Genomic DNA, 16285 nt, shown 5'->3' with positions numbered 1-16285 from the left:
ATCTATTGTGTCGAGACAGAAACCACAACATCTGGAAACAAAGAAAAACAAACGCTTGAACAATGTCAGTAAATGCTAACATCCTGTCAGGGTACATGTATTTATTTACCTCATATGTAAATGACCACAAACAACTACAAAAGTGCATTATGCTGTATGTTACTTAAAAAACATGTATCAACTGGCATGTCACAGCAAGTTGCAGAATTATATAATTGTATGACCTCTTTTTTTTTCATGATTCAGGCCTCTTCTGTTAACGCACTCATCAGCTGTATTTTAAGCAGGACTATATCCGTAAACCAGAGGGGAGTCGGATTAAGTGGGAGAGGGAGATTTGGAGAGGAAAGTCTTGACGACTCTGGAGACCGAGCCAGACCCAATTCAATTTTTCATCCTGGCAGGCATCTTGCCAGACTAGTCAAACCTGCACATCTGGGTAAAGACAGTAACCCCTGACTACCAGCAGATCTTTAAAAGTATCAAGAACTTTTGCATTTGATTCCCTGAGGCCCAAATTTAATCTACATTAGGTCTGGAATATGTTTTCTGGTATAAACTACAAGTTAGACTAGTGCAACAGTGGATCCTGCATGCAGGAGGCTGTTCATTCTCTTTTCATGGAGTTTCTATCGGCACCATTAAAGCTATTATTAACACTGCTCCTACTGCTAGCAACAGAAATTAGCAAGCTCACAGACTCAATTTTAGCGTCAATTTTAGCACAACTTGAAATCTATTCATTATTTTTTAATCGTTACATATGTCAGAATTGCATGAACGGAATCACAGGGAACAGACTCTTTTGATTCAGGCAAATTGCATTCATATGTAAGTCCACATCGTAACCATTTAATTAAAGTAAATCCATTTTTAACATTTGTTTCTTGGATTTGGTGCTAAATCTTTACCACTTAAGAACCGATAACAATGATGAAAATACCTACAAAATAAAGATGGTGTTCCTTCAGGACCTTGAAAATAACATTAAAGATAATATACTGTCGCTTAGTCTTTTAGTCTTCTGCAAAAAGTCTTTGGCGATTGGAAGATGATTTCTGTTGTTGAAACTGCTGAGAGACATCCTCCTTCTTAATGTTCCATGTATACTCTTTTTGTTTGTCGTTTTATGAATTTATGATTATCAAAGGTGACAAGAGGTAGTTGTACACAGCCGTAGTAAGCATGGAAATTGCCCACATTTAATTCCATGATGATTGTAAAAGCCCTTATACACTTAATTTATTTTACTAATGACTTAAGTGTTCATTTATTGTTTTCTTACTTCCGATTTAGGATTAGAACATTTTTAGGTTCCTGTATTCCAGATGATGTACACCAGTTCCATTTAGAATACACTGTTGTTCTGTTTCTTCCCTTGAACAATCTCATTCTTTCAAGTGTAAAAGGCCCCAACCTGCCAGTTGTCCTGGGTTGGGTTTGGCCAGTCACTGTCGGCACACTATGTGGGACACGAGCCACCAACCATAGTAATAATCAAAGTCGTTGGCGAGAGCCTTCAAGATAGTCACTCTTGACATTCATTCTCAGGAATTAGCAGTCCAGAGATTATTTCATTACATTTGAGAGGTGGTGAGAAAGAGACCTTGTGGGATGCTCATTTCACTCTATCTCTAGGAAGGCACTGTCACATTGTGGTTTTATTTCCTGTCTCATTTTGTAGTTTTCTGCCTCCTGTCTCCCTGGGTAACTTCCTGCCTTGTCCTTTCATCCCCTGTGATTGTCTGATTGTTTCCACCTGTGTCCAATCACCTGCACCTCCCTAGTGTATTTAAGCAGTGTGTGTCTCGTCACTTGTTGCGTCATTGCCGAATGTCCTGGATGTTTCTAGTTCCTGCCTGCCTTTTTGCCCTGGTTCCTGTGTGCGTTTTTGCCCCTTGGCCTTTTTGCTTTTGGTATTTTTGATTATTAAAGTCTTTTTGTTTTAAAAGTCTGCGTTTGAGTCCTGTCTTCCCCGCATCCCTGACTGGTACAGGATTTGTTTTAGTGGCAAAGGCATAATTTGCAACACTCTCCCAAAAAACAACAACAACACAAGGACTAATAGCAATATTCCCTCTATTTCATTACTTATGGACCACTTTGTGTGCCTGGGTCTCTTTTCCGAGATGAGGTTGAGGTTGTGACAACATAGTGTTACCCCTTCAGAATAAAGTTACTTGTTGGAGGTTGAGGAAGCACCAGGGCGGTCGGTTTGAAACAAGAAACCAACAGAGGCCTCCAGTGTGAAACTTTGGTACATAGATGGATGAATATGATGCAAAGGGGAGAGGGTGTTTTTGTTAAATGTATGTTAGATCATTCACATTGTTGTATTTTCAGCTATTTGTCCAGAGGCACCACACATTCTGCATCTTGAGAACAGACCAACAGAGAGATAATGAGAGAGAAGGAGAGAGAGAGAGAGCTTGCGTGCATCGTGCGACTAAATGTAATCCTCAGCTGAAGGTAAGCTTGATCTTAATGTTACCATCTCTCTATATTGCTACCTTCCTTCCACTGTGAATTTCCACACACTTATCTCCCTTCCTTCCTCCCTTTCCCTCCCAATTAGGCATATTTACTTCCCAAACCCTAATCTCTAAACCATCGGCAGAGGCTTGAGCCTGGGCTCCTTGATGCAGATCTCTACCTCCGAGCCCCCCTCTGTCTGCTCTGCTTCACCCGGCCTTTTCTTCTGCCCGATGAGGTAATGTTCGAACCATTCCTCTCCACAACTTTGTGTGATACAAGCCCGAACAGAGGGGAGCCAAGCCTCTGTTCACACATGAGATCAAGATAGTCAGGGGCATGTTTCCACAGATTGCCCTTGGGACTGTGTCTGTGTAGGTGTGTCTGCGTATGCGAGAGTCACACAAACACTCAGGAGACCAAGCTCGTTATTATCACGACGCTAATGATAATGCAGATAAGTCTTTCATTAGATGCTGTTTTGAAAACTCCATTGTCACGAGAAAGGAATCTTAAATGACTCTGAGGGCCTTAATTAAAGAAATGCAGCACATTGTATGGGATTCCCGTTGGGGGATCCAGGACAACACATACTCCATCATACTTGTTCATTTGCGTTTGTTGATTGTAAACAATGTCTCAATGTTACAACAGGATGCACATCCTGAAGCCAGTCAGGTTCCCGAAAAGGTTTCTTTTGTCTGAGTTGTCGTCAGGAATTTCTGGCTGCGGTAAATACAACTTTAATAGTTCAAATTTAGGGGTTCATTACGGCTTGCAAGGTACAATGTACAACACAAGTCGCCTTTTTCTTGCCCACCTTATGGTCACCTTTATAAACACAAAAGGCACATTCGGGAAGCAGAGACCTCTGCCGATGCTGTTTATAAATAACTGAAAAATCATGCATGTAACCGGTAGGTGATTATTTTAATGGGCCCTTCTCCACGCAACAGCCTTCCAACAAGCTCCAGCAAAATCTGGCTAGTGGTTTAAAAAAATGTCTTGCTGACGAACAGCGAAGCATTAAAAATAGTATTTAACCTGGTTGTTTGAAAAACAACAGTGAGTTCAACAGCTAGATATTGAACCATCATTTTTTGCCAGTTTTAGAACAGACCAAATTTGCCTAATTAACCTCCTCTCCAACACAAGCGATTATGTAATTCAAGCTTTACTCCTTCCAGATGAGGCAATTAGTTAGTCAGTTAAGATAATTGATAATAGCAGTTAGATAAAGGTGCAGCAATAGCAGACTGTTTTGATTGCACAGGTGGTTGTCATTCACTGCCGTCATTTATACTTAAACTGTATTTTGCTGTGTCTAACTGAAAGTCAACTTTATTTTACTTCTGTTGGACCTAATGCTCAATGCATGCTACCCACATCACGCTACAAACATCCTAAGTCTATATAATAATTGTGTATCATCTTATATTTTGCTGGACATTCTTGGGTGAATGCGCAACAAATAATAAACAACAAACAGTTGTGTGATGATACACAAGCTCACTGAGGATATGAGCTACACTCCATAGAAGCTATATCTAGCTTCCTTTCAGTCATGGCACTTAGGCGTGTGTGACTACGGCTCTCTTTTCCTGTGTTACTAGACACAGGGATATGATATCAGGCCCCAGAGCATTAGAAGGTCCGCAGGTCACCTGGCTGGGGTTTGGAAATTCCATGAAACAAGAAACAAAGCTGTTAATTATTTTGTATTCAGTTCCATGAAGAAAACATTGACCGCCCCACAAAGCTGTAACTAATTATGTGCAAAATCATCCGATGAATAATTCTTTGTTTATAGACTCAAGCTTCAGAAACAGTAACATACTCTGAAAATTCCCTGAGCGTTTTTTTAGTTAAATTTGTATTTTTGCTTCTCAGGAGATTTGGAAATTCTTCTCAATACGTTTTTTTGTCCCACATATTCATCCTGTAATAGGACATTTGTTGCTCGGTCATGTCACTAAACCAAAACTCTGAACCAATAAAAGAAAAATCAGCTCCAGAGATGAGTTGGTGTCGTGACCTGCTGTGTTTCGTGTGGTAGTTTTCTTTTTTTTAATCCCATCTGCTGCATGAACTCGGGCTTTCAGAGGCTGCTCACGCTGAAGGACTTCATCAGCTGCCAGGAGGGGGTGTGGAGTTTTGTGCCCGGGGCTGAGCTGATCAGGTACAGCAGCCAAATTTCCATACAGTAACACACGCAGACATTGTACTGAAATAACTTTTTCTCCCACCCTCTGCAGGAGATTGATAAACAATGTTTCTTGTCACAGCTTCGTTAATGCCTGACACAAACTCCAGGCCCTTTTCTTTTTCGGTAAAGAGGGTCCTCTTATTCCAGGCTGCTGAGTTTCAGGATCACCACCCGAGAATGAAGCAGCCGCTTTGATGGTTCTTGTTATTTCACCTCCTGCTGATAGTTTCTCATCTGTGCATCCGATCCTTGGATCAAGAGTCTGTCTCCGCTGCTGCGGGAAGTCACTGCCAGCGTGGGAAGAAGCTACAGATGCCTTGTGGAAAACCACCAGGGTATGCAGAACAACAGGACCTAAAGGTGAAACCACACAGCAAAATACATTACACACAGCAGGAGGTAGCGGGAGAAAAACTCTACAGCCGACCACAGTGTGAGCTTCTCTTTACATACATAGAGGCCAATGGAAAAGGCCCCGACGTCCCACTACCCCAATGCCCTGGTTAAACAATGCATAACTACTCTTAAGAACGTTCACATTTGTGTCTTCAAGGAGAAGCCCGGTGTTCCAGACCTGCACTGAGGGCCCAAGCTGAATTAGTTATGTTTGTCCTTACCATGCATTGTCGTTTACAAGATTCATTTTAATTGAATCTTGTAATACTATCAGTACCTGAAGTGCCGATTGTGTGTCACTGAACACCACTATACGGTTGATGTGCCTTTCTTGACCTTTTCCAATCCAGGATGTATCAAAAGTGGCAGAAATGAGAAAAACAACTTTACCATTGTGCCAAGAGGAGGGTGGCGACAATGCCGGGGGACAGGCCTTCGGTTCAGTTAGCGGTCTGCTGGAGCACCCAGCCTTCAGCCAGCGCAGAACGTGGTGGCGGGTGTTGGGACGACCGGCAGTTCTGTTTAACCTTTTGAACGGCTGTAAAGTAAAGCTGGCTTCTTTGGCGTTGAGTCATGGCCGTCCCCTGGGATCAGAATCAAGCGAAAAATAGGGTAATTCTCATCCACTTACATACAATCAAACTTCAACCGCAGGAGTCACCCCATGATTGCCAGTAGAGAGTATGTAAGTTCCAGCCAATCCGCATTGGCTTCACTTTTCAGAACCGGAGGTTGCTGCCTTCTTGAACCACTCTCAAACTTTTTCATAACTAATGACTGAAATGAAGAACCTGTGGACCCATTAGTAAAGATAAAAATCGGGCTCCTATTTCTTTGCAGGACATGGCCGATTGACCTTACTCAGTTGACCTTCAATGTCGGCAGCTCACTTTTTAATGGGACGAAACACCTAGACTTGTGATCCTGTAATCACACCAAAATAAGCAAATTAAGGCTTTTATGGCAGTCCACCCATTTATTTGAATATGGGTTTGGGTTTTGGCCGTAGAGACAGCTGCTGATGCCAGAGTGAAAAAAAAGAGCAGTGGCTGTTACAATGAAAAGATGAAACAGAATCAACTTTTGTAGAAACACCACCCCAAATCTGCCTACAGCGAACTATCCCCAGCTGTACAACCCAACCACGAAGGAGTACAAAGATTATTGGTCGTGCAATCAGCGTGGTGTGAATGAAGCCATGTATCCCAGCACACACGTATTAAAGCAGACCGCTCCCTTTTGCAGTGCTTTTGTCATCGGCTCCCACGTCCCACAAAGCCACTCACTGGGAATCATAAACACTCGGTCCCACATGTAGCTCATGAATGAAGTGCAAAGTTGCTGCCTCTGAGTAATAGGTATTTTTGTGTTCTCTGCCTAAAACATTTTATCAAGTTCTTAATGTGGTTAGTTTGCTGTTTTTTTTCACATATGGAAGAAAGAGTGTCTTGATTTTGCATTTTGCTAATCGATTTGATGACTTCATGGATTGTGTGTATAGTGTCTAACATTACTCACTATGTCTAATTGAATTTGTTTGCTTTATTTCACATTGTCAGCAAGTTGTACTATGCAATAATATGCATGCATCAATTTTTTTTGTATCAATTCTTACCTGCTTATCATTGTTAAGGTTTTAATGGCAGCACGGTGACAGAAAAACAGTAAATATGTATGTATATGCTACTCAAAGCCCATAATTGGTAGAGTAATGTCAGTAGCACTGTCTTCTGATGTTATTTTACATGTGTAACATTGGAAAATTGGGTTTTGAATATCAGCCTCAACGCGTGTTGCTGGATTTGTTTTGGTTTCCCCTCTGATGAAACACATCTCAACAGCTTAAGATCTCTGCTGCAGAAAGAACGAAGAGGTGAGGTTAAGTGAGTATGCTGCTTAACCGAAAAAATGTTAAGCAGGCTCTGTGCTGTCTGCACACCGAGACCATCTCTTATTAAGCTAGAGGCTTTTGTCACGCGGCCCCTGCTTGTTCTGGTGTTTAGGTTATTATTCTGAATCGACATTAGAGTCTTGAAAGCTGTGAAGATTAAAGATGCATGCCCCTGCATGTCTTGTGTAAGAGCAAATATTTAGGTTGCATGTAGTGCAACTTCATTTCACTTTAGGCGATCACAATTTTCATATCACAGACACTTAAGACATTACTGAGATTACTGGAAGCGATTGGGAGATGTTGATGAGTGCTTTGTTGCAACATCTCAAGTTAAATCCCTGACGTGATGCTTAGTGGAGGGTTGAAACAGCGTGTCCTTGTTGGCAAGTGATCCGCAATGGTGCATGAGTCAACAGAGGTTGAGACTCATCATACATTAGGATTAAGATAGCTATCCCATCTGTGATCCCATGTGTGAGTGGCACTTTAGAACAATGTTGAATATATTTCAATTCATTTGTCTCAAATATGTAATATTTAGCCATCCCAACAGTTACATTAGCAAGAGGTGTGACAGACGCCACTTGCAGGGTCTTAATCACATGAAAACGGCAGCTAAAGATAACCCGAACCCTAAACTGTGACTTGAATGAGGTCAGCCTAAAGTCAGAGAAATATTTTACCATTTCCTGTATACACAATACCTCATAAGAGAGAAGATATTATATTCTTTCCAATACAAAATCCTTGAAAAAGGGATTGCCCCACGGCTTTGAATATGGCAACAGCTGAGCCGCCAGGCTATCAGTTATCCGTTTCTAAAGTTAAGGTGTTTGTCTCAGGGGAAAGTTGAATGTGGGTGCTCAACTAATTCCTAACCGCTGCATGCAGGCAGTGCTGAGTGGTGGTGTTTAGCTAGCAACACACAGGACTCGGTACTGGTTTACTGCTAGTAGTACAAAGCTTCGTCCTTTGTATGAGCTAATCCCGTCTCCTGCACAGTTGCTCCGTCTCACTGCTACATCAGTCGAAACTCAACACACCCAAAGAAAAAAGGGCGAGGCACTGTCTTTTTTTATACCAGCAGAGAAATGAAATCTGGTGCCACCAGTGCCGCTGCAGATCTACTATCTCATAACGAACAGTCAACTCAGAGAGCAGAAAAGGGATGATGCTTTTTGACCAAAGGGCGGAGGACCGAAACCAAGTAAGAATTTAAATCAGTAAACTGGCGAGATTGACAGCGGAATAAGGGCAGTGGCCCTGGGGAAACCAGGGGTGGTGGTCAGAAAGAAAAGGCTATGTTACGCCAAGGAGCCTCTGTGGCAGCAGGGTTTCTAAACCACAGAGCTCTCCAGGCCTGCACAGAGATATGGTTCCTGGGGGAGACAGTTACCGCTCATCCTTTTGCTTGATCATGTATCAAACGGTCCTCTGAAGCCAAAGCCTGACATGTCCTTTATTAGGTACCCTAATGCATTAATGACTGTCAATTCATGGGATTATGATTACACCTTCAGTCTAAAAGTATGACTATATTTAAGTCTTTCACAAAATCTTGCATTTACTAACAGACACACACAGACTCGTATGGCACAGTGCAAATGTAGTTATTCATGATTTATTGTTTTCTAACGGAAAGGAAAGGAAATGTCACACACATTTAAAAGGTCCCCAGTAGGGACGATTTTCCTGTTAAATCGGCTAAGTGAATTTGAATGGTTATGGTTACGCTTGACCGACAACTGTCAATAGTTAATGTCAGGCATTTAATTTGAATGGTTATGGTTACGCTTGACCGACAACGGTTGAGGTATTGTTTTAACCTCCAATAGTTAATGTCAGGCATTTAATTTGAATGGTTTAGGTTGGCCGTTGACCCTGGATGGTTAGGGTTAGGTGTTGGCCATAATAATTAAGTTTAGAAAAGGTCATCAGGAAAAAAGTATTCTTGAATTTTTTGAAGTCAAAGGTAATTATTTTATTTCCTGTGAACCTTTATGTGCAGTAAGTCAGCAGATCTCTCTCTGAACTCAGCTGGAACTTGAGTCATTAAAAACAGGAATAATATTTTTTTCTGTCATCCTGTCTCTGCAGAGACCTATTCAGAAATACGTCACAGGATGGGCTGAGTTTGTGTATCCAAACACACCTCCTATAACACAGGAAATCCCTGGGTGACCTTTGAGTGTTATCAAAATAAGTAAAGTTCTTCTGTCCCATGGAGACAGTGTAATGGTTCGATGAAATCATTGTTTCCAAAGGCCACAATATGGATTTGATTTGGTTTTGCTCTGAAACATTCATATTATTGACCGTAATTGCTGCCAAAAGAGTATCATACTTTCTGTGAAAAACGAAAGGGCTATAGTGTATATTCATTATTATATTGTTACAATTTGTCTTATATATATACAATATCATACTTTTTTTTGACATATTTGTGAAAACACATTTAACTTAATGTCTGACTTCCTTAAATGCACCGTCCTAGTTGTGACATAAAATCTCTGAAAATTGGTTAAAATGCATGAGGTCGTGTTTTTTAGATTACTAAAAGATTGTTTTAGTAGAGATTGTTAGATTGTTTTTAGAGATTACTTTTTGTAGAACAACGTCTGCTATTTCAACAGGGAATGTTTTGTTGTGTATCGACGAGGCGGACGTACAGGTAGCGTACATTACTCGCGTTATTGCAAACTCTGCCCACCCGCATGCACGCTACAATTACTATAAAAGACTGTGTTCATTGAGGTGCAAAAAGCATTTGCACTGTTTCAACAATACAACTAAATGTGATCGCTATACCACAGCTGTGAACGTGGATTAAGAGTCCAAGACACTAGTCTGTGGATCGTCTATGGATTATGAAGTGAATGGTTTCACAGAGCAGAACTGTGAAGGACAATCTAGAGTGACAAAAAAGTTGTGACGTGAATTCTGCTATGACTTGAGTGACCTTTGCAAAATACCTTACCTGTATTTGAATTAGGAGAAGATATGTAAGATGTAAAGAATTTCAAAGATCCATGTCATTAGGCTACTTTTTCCTGCAGTGCCAGGTGAAGACACAGGGCCAGAGACACCTGTAGCGTCCACACGGCGTTCACTATCAACTATTAGCGATGTAAGCTGTTTACACCTTTTACGGTGATGGAAATGCTTGGAACCCATTGCTTTGTTCAAGTCTAACTGAAATCACATTTTGTCAAGCCTATTTTTCTGCAAAACTGTTTATTACAGTTTCATTTTATCCTCATTTCTAGTAGCAAACTTAAATTCACTCAATTGGTTGTAATATGGACCACAGACTTCCGTGAAGCAGGGGAGCAGATTACATCTTGAAAATTATGTTTTGGCACTCATCTCATCTCTTCTCACTCTCTCACTTTTACTTGCAGTTGCAAATTGGCATATTGCGTTACTAAACATCCTCAAAAGCATAATACGGTAATTTTATTGCATTACATCAAGAACAACCCAGTGTGTAATTGAAGTCGAACCAGAAAACCAACAGTTAAACAAGCTTTCCGATCCTTATCACAACAGCGATCCTCTAATTTGATTCACCGTAACGTGATACTGTGAGGAATGTTATTCTCATCTGCAACTGTGCTGCACAACCTCTGCGTGCCTCTCACCCCTCCACCCAGCGGCACGCACACACCTGTTCTCATGTGGGAGTCCTGTACCTCAAATCGTACTGTTAAGGGAAACAAATGTTTAGTAATATAAACATCCACAAATGTACTTCCTGCTCCTGAACTATGACTAAATTAACATGGGATTTGTCTTTCTGATTTCAGCAGTTCCGCGTTGTTGGCTTCACAAAGAAAGCAAACCGAAATGACGAGGCTCAAAGATAAAAAAGGTTTAGGCAACACAGATACTAAATTAGATTAAGGAAAAAACTTTGGGGTTGTGCTTAAGATACATAGTTACTTTAGGTGGTTTAGAAAGACTGTCCCTAACACGACACACTAAACAACATTTTGGGATACATTGTTGACAATCCTGTTGTTTTTTTAACCCATCTTCTTCGACATTACTCCCTATCAGCTATGAGTATTGGATTGTCACAGGGATGCATTTTAATTGTGTTCACCACGAAAAAAAGGGTCTTAATTGACTTTCCATTGTTTTTTTCTTTTCATACCAAGGGAAAGGAAATAACTAGGGCTGTCAATAGATAAAAAAAATTACTTGCACATTTTGAAATTCATTAATCTCAATTAATGCATGTTGTTGTTGTTACAATTTTGTTCATAATGAATGTTTGTTTTCTTCTGAAGATTAAACACACATTTGATCCTCTTGGAGGCAGAATTCCACCTGGTGGATCATGTTGAACTAGTGACTCTTCCTGCTGTCCTCGTGCACTTTGCTCTCAACTCTTCATCATTTAACGGCTGTGTTTGAAGTGCCAACAATCTCCCCATATTTAGCAGGACGTTTTCAAACCACGGTCTTTTAGGGACACAGTGGTGGTCCTCTGCAGACTGTGTGCCGCACAACGTTAGATGTAGAGACGGAAGTAGGATAGCAGCTAGCTTAGCATAGTTAGTTAAGTTGCAACCCACCCCCCTTCGGTTTGACACGTGGAGTAATTCCTCTGCACAGTTACTTCCAATGCAAAACGCTCTCTCCATCTTGTAACTGACTGCGGCTAGCGGCAAGTTTCGTTTCCGCGGTCAACTTCCGGTTTACCTCCGTGACCGGAAGTAAACAAACTAACATTTGTTGCATTAATCTAGGCCACATTAATCACATAGATTAATGCATGAATGTTAACAGCCCTAGAGATAACACCTTGTTTCCAAGGCGAATGGGCTGCTCAGGGATTACCAACCACATGCTCACACATCAAGACCACCTTTATTACTCTTATTAAACGTCCACGTTTGAAAATAAATAAGCAAACGTCTTTAAATATCTGGACATTCAAACATATTATGTGTCAAACCTGGACCTGATAATAATCCAATTGATAGATTAGAACATTTTTTCCAGTTATGTCCACACAATATGTTAAAAGTTGAAAAAGAGTTATAATGGCTTCATTTTACTTTGCTGCTACAGAGGAGGTGGCCATTCCAGTTGGACACAAATTACGCTTACTGACAGACGAGAGGAGTGTGGGAGAGTGGCTACAAGTCAAGGGTGGAGGACTTTGACCTGCGGGAGCAACGATAACTCAAAGAGACGAAGAGACAGTAAGAGAAATGATGATCGAAGAAGAAAGGCTTTTGGCCTGGGAACGCGCGTTTCCCTTCGGACCCGCGAGTTTGGCCGCTCCGCTCGAGATGACTTCACGTAACGCACCTGAATACACAGATTTACACACAAGCCTGGCTGCAGCTTCTGAGCAGGAATATTCGACACACTGCCTACTGACATCACTACAGCTGGTGTGAATTTAGTAGAACTCAGCCTAGGGCCGACTCTTAGCAACCCACAACGCCCCCCCTCACACACACACACCTACACACACACACAAACTTCCATTATGGCTTCCACCTCACTCTCACACTTTCTTTTGGTTGAGCTGATTAGAAGAGCTTCCAACAGTTTAGAGTGGAGCTTGATTTACTGTGAGCTATTTTATGTGACAAAAGACCAGGTTGCAACCGGTGGTGCAGACACGCAAACTGCTAGCTCTCATACAATAAAACCCGGTGAAGACTAATGTTATTTTCCAATCGCATAGAATAGAATTTGATCAAATTTTTAAAATAAGGATGTAGGAAAGTGCCACTTGTATATATTTGATCCACTGAAAATATTCAAAAGTCGTGCAACATCATTAAAAATGAATACCCCTCTAGTTTCCCCTCTGCATTGCACAGTGTGCTGCACTTATCTCTACTTGGCCATGTTAAAGGCTGAAATCATTCTCTTAAAGATATTGGCAGAGCACATGTACCTCGTTTCTAAACAAACTTTTTTTCTCCCTCCCTCTGTCAGACGTTTTCCACTGCAGGGATGGATGGCTATAATGAGAGTTCCAGCGTCAAGCTATTTTTAAGGATGGAGACAGGCTGTTATTGCGTTGGAGGTAGCGAGGCCTTTGGGGTGGTGGATTATTCCACAGACCTGCACTTCAGACTTCACGGCTTCTGAAAATGACTGTCCTACCGAGCCCTCCCAATGGTCCCCCCATAATCACAAAGGGCAGCCATCCATAAATTAATGTGGTATCTGCTTAAACTGTCATCTCACCAATATTAGGTGAACCCAAGTTCAAGTATCGACATCGTATAATTGGGAAGAAACATCGGATGTCTGAAAGCCTCATTCCTCTCTAGGGTTCACAGAAATTGGATTTGTTCATCCATGCCTCACAGATATGCGCTTTCAACAAAAAGCATGTTTTCCCAAGTATGCGTAAGACCAGGAACCTTTTTCCATAATGTTTCTCTTCTACCAGGAATTTCTCTTATCTTGACTATTCACGGGAGTAGGTGTGATATCATGACCAATGAGCTTGTACAGGGATCAGCCAGCCCAGTCAGTCCTCATTGATTTTACTTGAACACAAATCTCAAGCTTTTACTAAACATAACTAATCTGCTTCCCTGAAGCTGAGGTCCTCGCAGAGTCTTTCGGATGGATACATACTGATGGTGAGGATGGGGATGAAGAGAAGCTTTAACTGAAGTAATATGTAGGAGATGAAGAAGATACATGAAAACGTGTATAGGCCATTTCAGCAGATATTTGTTGATACTAAGTATTTGTTATCAGGTACAATGCTGAATTTTACACAGAAACTCTATAAGCATAGAGACCCGTACAAAAACATATGAGAAAACAATTACTGAGTCGTAAGGATATCATAGAATTACAGCATATTGCACGTCTTACCAGATACTTATCAGATACTCCTTATCTTTTGGAGGAAAGATGAGTTTCAGCCTGGCTCAGTAGAAACCAAAGGCTGCACTGCGAGTTAGAGGGTAATTAAACATACAGTATGCATACTTTTGGAAAGCTAGCCAAGACAACAAATAGAAAAAAAAGAGAAAAATAAGGTCAAAGTTATCTCCTTAAGCTTTAAAATGGAGGAGAAAACCTGTGTTTTATACAATAATTTAGGGACCTTATTAGAAAGTGAACTGTAACATTTTTCCTTTTGCATTTAGATGTAATGAAATATTTAAGCAATAGGGTACGAGAGGCTTTATCGCCCATTAATGTAACAGTTCGGTGGTGTTGTTAGGCTTGATGCGCAGCTTTTCAGCACAAAATAGCATTAGCCACCAAACGTTGTGTATCGCAAATCAATAGTCTGGAGAAAAATAGTGTCCATACGTCCACGTAAACAGGATTGGGTCTCCTGGCAAGATCTCGCACCATCTCATTCATTCACATCGCTCGTGATGTCCAAGTGAATTGTTCGGTTGCGAAAACTCTCATTGCCCGAAACCAATCCTCTGGGGAATTTCCGGTCTTTTTTCGCTGATCACCACTGAGCTAAAAGCTTTAATGTCAACTAACCGTTGCGCTAAATCTAACCTGTTACTTTGAGTGCGCAGTGATATGGAACGCTCGGGTCAATGTGAACAGCAGCTGTACATTATCGCTGAGTAAGGCACACTCACTCTGCAGTGACTCACTCTCAACCAATCAGAACGCTGGATTTCATCTAAGTATTATAATGAAAATTAAACATGGTTTGAAACAGGAAATGCTAAATAAGGGTAAATATATCCAGATACTATTTCACACTTCTAGGTGGAACTGCATTGGAATATAACTAACCATATACTGTCAAGAATGCTTAAAGCTACTTAAGTGTGGAAATCAAGCCCCTATCAATTCTTAGTTTCAGTCCGGGAGCCTGAAACCCTTTCAACGTTTTTAGAGAAGGGTTAAGACCTTCCTCTGTGATAACTTTATACGTGAGGCTGTCTTAGACTTGCCTCATGGAATTTCCTATTATCACTCCACTATCTACTCCTCTCCATCACCATCTGAATGCATTCTCATCTTGCAATTGTTCATAGAACTGGGTTACACCTGGATCTTGATAACGCCAGCTCCCGCGGCCCTGCTTGAAACAACAGTCATATTTCACTACTGCGATTGCTACTATTGTCACTGCATTATTTCATTTAGTTAACATTATTATTGGTAGTATTTGTCATATTTATATTATTACCTTTCTTATAACTGCTGTAAAAATAAGTAACACCTTATTAGATATGCACCAATACTGTTGGTATTTTCATTTCTTCTATTTGCATTATAGCTTTTTTGCTTCAGTTGTTTTGGCTCTTGCTGTGGCTCTTTCTGTTTAAAACATGGTGTTTGATTAAATATTGAAATGCATTTGACTTTGTTCTCAACAAATACAGGAGTTGCGGTCAGAACTTTACAAAGGACGATGGGAGAAGATGCAACCAGCAGTGCTCTGATAAAGTTTGAAATATTTCCAGTTAGAGCCTTCTTCAGTGTTAAAACATGTCCTTTACTCGCTTGACAGAGAACTAATCTCACCCAATTGTGAGCTAATTCTGGGAATCCATTGAGAGGTGGACTGGAGGAAAATCTTTTCTAGATATAGCTGCTATCACGTCATTTAAACGAGTCAGATAATGAGCTAAACAAGCCTAATATCTGTAATGACGTGTGACCGAAGGTCAGTGGTTTAAACCTCTGCTTTTTAAACACCATGCAAATGCTGCAGCTTTAAAATGTCAAATCATTCCTCAACTTCCTTTCAACAATACAAATGTTACGCAAGCTAACAATGGACACAAAAGGGCAACTTTAAATGAGCCATTAAGAATGTTAAAACGGTAAAAATGAAAGCGATATATGAGTGAGTAAAAAAAAAAGTCCTGTTTTTAATCAGGCCAAGTCTACAGAGCTTCCTGTGATTAAATCATATAAACAACATAACGGTGCAATTACACGTCTAGGCTTATTACCTTGAAATTTAATCAACTTGCTGCATGTTCTGGAATCCATGATGGGAAAAAGATTCTCCAATTGGTATGTGGAAATTGAAGTTTAAACAAAGCGTAATTAACCAAGGACCCAATGTGTTTACCATTTAAAGGTATTTCCGTGAGATCTTCCACCTGCGAATCAAAGACAATGTATAAGCCGTTCAAAATAGGGTACATTGAATGCTTCTATCGTTAACAATAAGCATTGGATATTGCTTTAGCTGTACATTTCTTGTCTCAATCTCTACTATATACGTTCAAATAACATGAAAAATGCCCTGCAAAATTAAAAATGCATCTGTTATATGTCATATATATGTGTATATTCTTAAGAGAACATTGAGATCAGACTTGAAATCTATT

The 16285-nt window shown here is 40.6% G+C and overlaps 1 long non-coding RNA gene across 1 annotated transcript; it reads left to right on the top strand.

Annotated features, from left to right (window-relative positions):
* The first annotated feature begins 8014 nt into the window (after positions 1–8014).
* LOC144388837 (uncharacterized) lies at positions 8015–15341 on the top strand. Its single transcript, XR_013453106.1, has 3 exons — positions 8015–8175; positions 12048–12181; positions 12933–15341. It is a non-coding gene; the product is annotated as an uncharacterized LOC144388837 (long non-coding RNA).
* Positions 15342–16285: the final 944 nt, after the last annotated feature.

The sequence above is a fragment of the Gasterosteus aculeatus genome, chromosome 16 (genome assembly GCF_964276395.1).
Source record: "Gasterosteus aculeatus chromosome 16, fGasAcu3.hap1.1, whole genome shotgun sequence".
In the NCBI taxonomy this organism is placed as follows: domain Eukaryota; kingdom Metazoa; phylum Chordata; class Actinopteri; order Perciformes; family Gasterosteidae; genus Gasterosteus; species Gasterosteus aculeatus.
Note: the sequence above shows the minus strand (reverse complement) of the source record. Positions and strands in the feature narration are given on the sequence as shown.